This window comes from Dipodomys spectabilis, unplaced genomic scaffold, assembly GCF_019054845.1.
Source record: "Dipodomys spectabilis isolate Male_0828 unplaced genomic scaffold, ASM1905484v1 ptg000116l, whole genome shotgun sequence".
NCBI classification, from domain to species: Eukaryota; Metazoa; Chordata; class Mammalia; order Rodentia; family Heteromyidae; genus Dipodomys; species Dipodomys spectabilis.
The window spans coordinates 4,071,014-4,077,526 of record NW_024870793.1 but is presented as its reverse complement, the minus strand read 5'-3'; the positions used below and the strand labels follow the sequence as shown (position 1 = coordinate 4,077,526).

At 34.5% G+C, this 6,513-nt stretch overlaps 1 non-coding gene across 1 annotated transcript; it reads right to left on the bottom strand.

The window, feature by feature from the left end:
- Positions 1 to 2,795: 2,795 nt before the first annotated feature.
- On the bottom strand, positions 2,796 to 2,907 carry LOC122115115. The gene has a single exon (XR_006148717.1). It is a non-coding gene; the product is annotated as a U6 spliceosomal RNA (small nuclear RNA).
- Positions 2,908 to 6,513: the final 3,606 nt, after the last annotated feature.

The following is a 6,513-nucleotide window of genomic DNA, read 5'->3' as shown; positions in this document are numbered from 1 at the left end:
TCACATGATTGGTGGGTCACATGATATCTCAACTTTGGATTTCTTTAGAAACTTGCATACTACTTTCTACAACAAGAATACTAACCTGTTTTTTGACCAATAGTGTAGATAATTTCCTTTTCTCCACACTCTCACCAACATTATTACCTTTTCTTCAAAGGTAATAAAGGACAGGTTTTTACTATCTGCATTACCCTAGACTGGCCTTAGACTTAAATCCAACCTCCTAAATGCTTGGAATTACAAGCCTATACCACCATAACTGGTTCCACTAATTTTTTGATAAGTTATAATAGTTATGAAGTTGTATCATAGTAATTTTGAATTATATTTCTCTAATGACTTCTGCTCAAAAACCATTAAGGCAGCATAGAAGTTGTATTAAACACAACTTTGTAAATCCACAGGCAATTTTCAGGGCTTTATTGAGAACATGTCTATTCAAACCTTTTGTCCATTTTTGATCCAGTTTCTGTTAATCTCATCTTTAATCTTGCTAAATTAGATCAATTATCAATTCAAGGTAGTATAAAAGAAAAAAATGTAGCAACTCCTAACATTTTTCAGTTTTTAATAACATGGTATTGCTTAAATCATTTTGTGTTAACAATTGACAGTATATAACTCAATTTAGTTAGACCTGTTACAAGGCTGTAGTTTATTTATTTTACATTGATTGTTCTTTCCAAAGCCTGTTTGTCTAATTTCCCTTGGTTTCTTTCAGTCTCAAGTAGCTCAGATTTAAAACTGAAGAATAAATGGAAGTAAGCAAACAAAAAAAAAATACAGTTCCTCTCATCCGATGATGCCTGTATAAGAATGAGGAAAGAGTTAATCCTTTTAAGGACCTATGATGGGACAACAAAAAAATGAATTTATTCTTCTATGTCTTCTTTATCTTTGCGATGTAACTTAAATGTTGTAAAACACAATATACTGCTCAGATAATTTTATGTTTTATCCGTTTTGCACATTTTCATATGGATTTCATCTCAGTCTACAACATTCTTTCATCATTCTGTCCCTGATATTTTTACACTATCAAGACATAAGATAACCAGTTTGATTTACAGCAAGAGAAGTTATCCACCTGGCTTCCTTGGAAGCAGAGCATGATCAATAGATATTACTTCTGGTTGCTAACTACATGTAATGGTTTCTGTACTACTTATCACATTCTATTTAGTATTTTAAAAAGAATGCTGGCTAAACTCAAAGCTCATTCCTAGAAGTTTATGTTAAGTATTTCACAAGTTTTATTCCCTTAATTCTTAAGATAACATTTGCTATAATGCTAATGTTATTACCATTTTAGTGTTGGGAAGAATTGTAATTAAAGGTAGTAAATGCATGACCTAAAGACACACACAGTGAGGAAGGAAATGAGTCAAAGTTTCCAAAAGTCTTTCAGCAATACACAAAAGGTAGATAAAATCTCTCCATTCTATGACACTCTCAATTCAATATTCATATTGCCCATGGTGATTGTTTTCTGTCACATTTGTCTTCAACACAGATTGTGTTGGTGACATTGGGTTATCATGCTCAGAGCTGAGCTTATACATTGAGGTCCAAAGAGAGGCAAATTTCTTCTGTCCCACAATTCCAGTATCCTTTTTAAAAAGTACTAAAACTTTTAAATATCATCATCTACTTTCTTATAAGTAACCAAAAATTTAAAAAATCATAAATAATCACTCCAAAATGCTTTAAAATTGGAGATGCTAAAACATGCCCCTCTGAAGTAAATTTTCTTCTACTTTTAACCTTATTCTGAAAGTCTTTGCTGGTTTGTCAGACCTGTAATCCTAACTACTTGGGATACCTACTCAGGAGCCTGAGATCTGTGGATAACAGTTGAAACCCAATCAGGGCAAATGAAATTCATGAGATTATTTTTCAAAAATTTTAATGAACTAGCAAAGGGCCAAGAATGGAGATGTAGCTCATTTAGTAGCACACCAATCTAGAGAGAAAAGGCCTTGCAAGACTTGAAGCCCTGATTTGAAACTCTGAGCACGCCAACACACATGCAAGTGCTTAAGCACATGCGTGTGTTCACAAACATATTTATTCAAATTACCTTCATATTGGAGTTTTGCATGAATTTCTTTGCTAACGAAATTATATGAGTAAAATAAAGGAAATAAACTCTTCCATCTCAGAACATTTTTATACATTTTTATTGTAAAAATATTTTACAGAGGGGTAACAATTATATGAGCAAGGTAATGAGTACATTTCCTAACAAGCATTGTTACCTCCTCCTTTATTGTTCCTCTACCATCCCTTCCCTCCCACCTCCACAAGTCCATTAACCCCCTCCATTTCCCGGCCTCAATTGTAAAGTTCACTTTACAACATAGTGTATTGTGCATCTCATTGTTACATGGGTCAACCTGTATCCCTAGTTAAGCATTTTGGTTTTTTTTGTCCTTCCTCTCAAAAAATTAGAGGAGAGTATAAACAAGATGTAGGCACACCAACTTCAAATACAGTGAAAACAGGTGTTATAGCATGGGGGAGGAACATGTAAAGAAACAAAAAAAAAAAACACTCTGCACGTCATAAGTATGTAAGAAAAAATAGCAAGAAAAAAAAAACCACTTGTGTCCCTAACTTGGCGTTCATTTCCCTTAACACAATCTTATCTGGTCATATACACATAACTTTTGACCTTTTCTGCTTATCCCAGACATATATTAGTTATTGAATATTAGAGAAACCATGGGACCTACGTTTCTTTGGACTTGGCTTACTTCACTTAATTTTTTTCCAAGTCTTTCCATTTCCTAACAAATTGGGCGATGGAATGCTTCAGAAATTTGCCTGCCATCCTTGCACAGGGGCCAGCTAATCTTCTCTGTATCATTCCAATGTTAGTGTATGTGATGCTGAATTGAGCAAAGAATATTTTTTATATATAAATTGTAATTGATTTTCTTAAACTAGACAATACAACAAAACGTAAGTTTAAAAGAATTGTCATGAAATTTTAGAACCATGTACTTCTTACATAAGTACACATTTAAGAAAAAATCAAGATTGACATGTCAAAAACAAAATAATTCCAGATATTTGTTGTTCAAGAGATGTGTAGGAGGAGGAATTTAATTATTCTATACAAGGGACCTGTCATAATGAACACTGCAGCAAGTGTTAAGGTTTGTTAAAATATTTAATGTTTTAAATATATTTAATTTTGGGAATTTGCTTATATATGCCAAAACTGGGACTGTTTGGCAGGTCATAATACTTTTCTATAAAGTATTTAAGATTTATGGTAGCACATAACTACTACTAAGTATGTACATTTCAGAGTTTATTGAAACCTTACTAATGAGAAGTTGAAAAGTCTTTGTGTAAAGGAGCAGAATAAAGAGTTGACTATGTTAACTACACAGTTTCTGTTAAAACTGTAGGCCTTCCTTACTTTATATGTTAGTGAGGAACAAATGATGATATAAGCCATATACAAATTATGAGATTAACTATAAATGGTAATCTTAGTGGGTGATTTAAACACTACTCATAGCCTATAAAATTCTTGTTGAACGTCATAATCTTAGCCAGTGTTAAATGTAAAGAAATATGACAATAATAAAATCTAATTTGTAGTACACTTCAAAAACTGAAAAAATGATAATTGTTTTTTTATTTTATTAATCATTATTATTTAATTATTGGGTTTCTTTATTTGTAGCATTGTTTTTCTTGTAATATAATACAACTTTTTGTAAGTTGTCATTAGGAGGTACTTTGAGAAGGGTATTGGGATGGCCACACCATTTTTTATAGGTGTATGTGAATTTATAAAGAGGGAAAGTAAGAACAAAATGTGTATTTAAAAAATGATCAAGTAGAGTCTGATTCAGGAGTGTTGATACATGTCCACACCTAAAATATTAGCCCTAGGCTGAAGCAGAGTTATTACAAAGTTGAAGACAGAAAAGTGAGAGACTTTGTTTTGTTTTGTCTTGTTTTCATTTTTATTTTGTTGGACATGGGGCTTGAACTCTGGGGCCTGGGTGCTGTCCCTCAGCTCAAGGCTAGTGATACCACTTGAGCCACAGCAGCACTTCCAACTTTTTCTGCTTATGTGATGCTGTGAAAAAAAACCCAAGGCCTCATGCATGCAAGGCAGGCACTCTACCATTGAGCCACCTTCCCAGTACCTGAGAGACTGGATTTTAAAAATCATCTAAACAACATTTGCTTTCTGCTTTGGGTTATATAATGAAATATATGAGTATCTTGTTATGTTTTTGTGCATTGTCATACTTCTAAATTTATACTAACTTCACCCACTTTATCCTTGTCAAAGTCATGAAATATCTCTGAGAGTTTGCTTCTGTGAAGATTGTTTTGTATTTATAATTTCTTCTGAGTCATTTTTATTTTTTATCAAAATCACTTTATATTTCAAGTTGATGAGTATTTACCCAGAGACAGGCATATAGAGGATTTAGTTTAACAAGTGAACATTAAAATTAGAGCTCAAAAATAAAAATGAACCTTAACACATATTTTCATAGCTTTCCCCACATTCTCTCTAAAAGAAGACAATATTAAGAATGTCTGAGGGAGGCTTTTTAGCTCCAATTTTCTTGAGCTTCCTAGGTTTAGAATTCTTAAATCACAGAGACATGCTGTAATGGGAGTAAGATTTTTTGGTACACTTTTCCCTTCAGACTGTGTTTCTCATTCTTCCCTTTTCTCAACTCCATTATTAGAGATTTTTCTCAGAGATGACTCCATCTCCAACTTTTCACTCTTCCTAGCTGGACAAATGAATTTGCAGATCAAGACTCTTAGACAGAAAGAATTTAAGAGCCTGAATCTAACACACTTCTCTCATACACCATCCCTACAAAGATACAAGTACCAAAGCAGGATACATAGTTTCATTTTTTTCTAGCAAGGCCAATGCATGAAGTTGCTTGCTTCTGAGTGTGTCTGTTTGTAGCTCTTCCTGATGTTGCAGATTAACTTTATACCTAGTTCCATTATCAGCTACCAGGAATGGCATGTTTAGACCATCCAGGAGGTTGGCTTAACAGGGCGGCTGGATGTGTAGGATGCCTCATGAATGGCACAGAAGATCTCTGTTGGAAATACCGGGGGCAATTAAGGTATCCTACAAACACCATCTCAGCAAGGCAAAGTTTACTCCTGCAGAAGGCATCCTGTTGCATGTCCAAGTTGAATAAGCACACTGGCTAGGCAGCCCACCACTGGCTCCCATGAATTTGAGCTTTGGGATCATCTTTCATGATGGATCAAAATTTTGACCCCTTTCAAACTAGTCAAAAGCTTTAATAATCAACCAAATCCAAACACCTGGCCATATGAAAAATAACCAACTTTTACTCAGCTGGTGTTCTACTACTAGTGCCATGTCTCTAGCCCCTAGAACTTCTCTAAAATAGCATTAGTAAGGTTTTGACTACCTTTACAAGGACAGTGCTTATATCAGTCAAGCACTTCAAGATTTAACTTCTACAATTCTCCCATCTGATTTTGCTTTCTTTTCTTCCAAACAATAATCATTGACTTTCCTATTCAGCAGTATCCAATAAGATATTTTGATTTAAAAAAGGGTTTGATTAAGGCAGTTTTTCAGTCAGTCACTGAACAAAACCTGTTATAGAAGAGATAAAGCACCTGTGCACACATTACTAAGGAAACAATTACTAAAGAGGTAAATATTGCCACCATGACTCATTGTTAAAATGCTCATTCTGTCATCAAACTAGTAAAGGGATCTGCCACCACACACAGACACACAACCTTTTTTATAAGTGACTGGGGGATTGGTCTTGGGTTTGATCTCATGCTCTGGGCATTGTGCCAGAGCAGTTTTACTCAAGGCTACCACTTTAGCCACAACTCCAGTAGTATCTTTTTTTGCACCTTCATTGGAAATAAAAGTCTCATCTTTCCTGTCTGGGTTGGCTTCAAACAAAGATCCTCAGAATTCAGCCACCTGAGCATTTAGGATTATACTCAGCATCATCTCAATTTTTAGGTAATTTGTTTCCAGTATTCAATCTTTGTAAGTCTTTCTGTATCATTGGCCTCCAACCACCACACAGATTACCTTTGAAGTACATTTATTCTTTTATTTTTATATATTTATTGTAAAAATACTGTTTAGAGGGGTTAGTTACATGAGCAAGGTAAAGCATACATTTCCTATCAAGCATTGTTACCTCCTCCTTTATATGTCCCCTACCATCCCTAACCTCCTAGCTCCAAAACTACTCCATACACTCTCCCCGACCCCCGCCTAAATTGTAAAGTTTGTTTTTCAACAGTGTCTTGTGCATCTCAATGTTACAATGGGTCAACCTGTATTCCCCTTTAAGTTTTTTCTGCTTTTCCTCCTCAATCTAGTGAACTCTATATACAAGATGGAGGGCAACAACATCAAAAACATTGGAAACAGTGGTTATGCGGTTTTGGGTGGGTGGGGGGACAGAATACAAAGAAACAAAAATCACATGGAACATT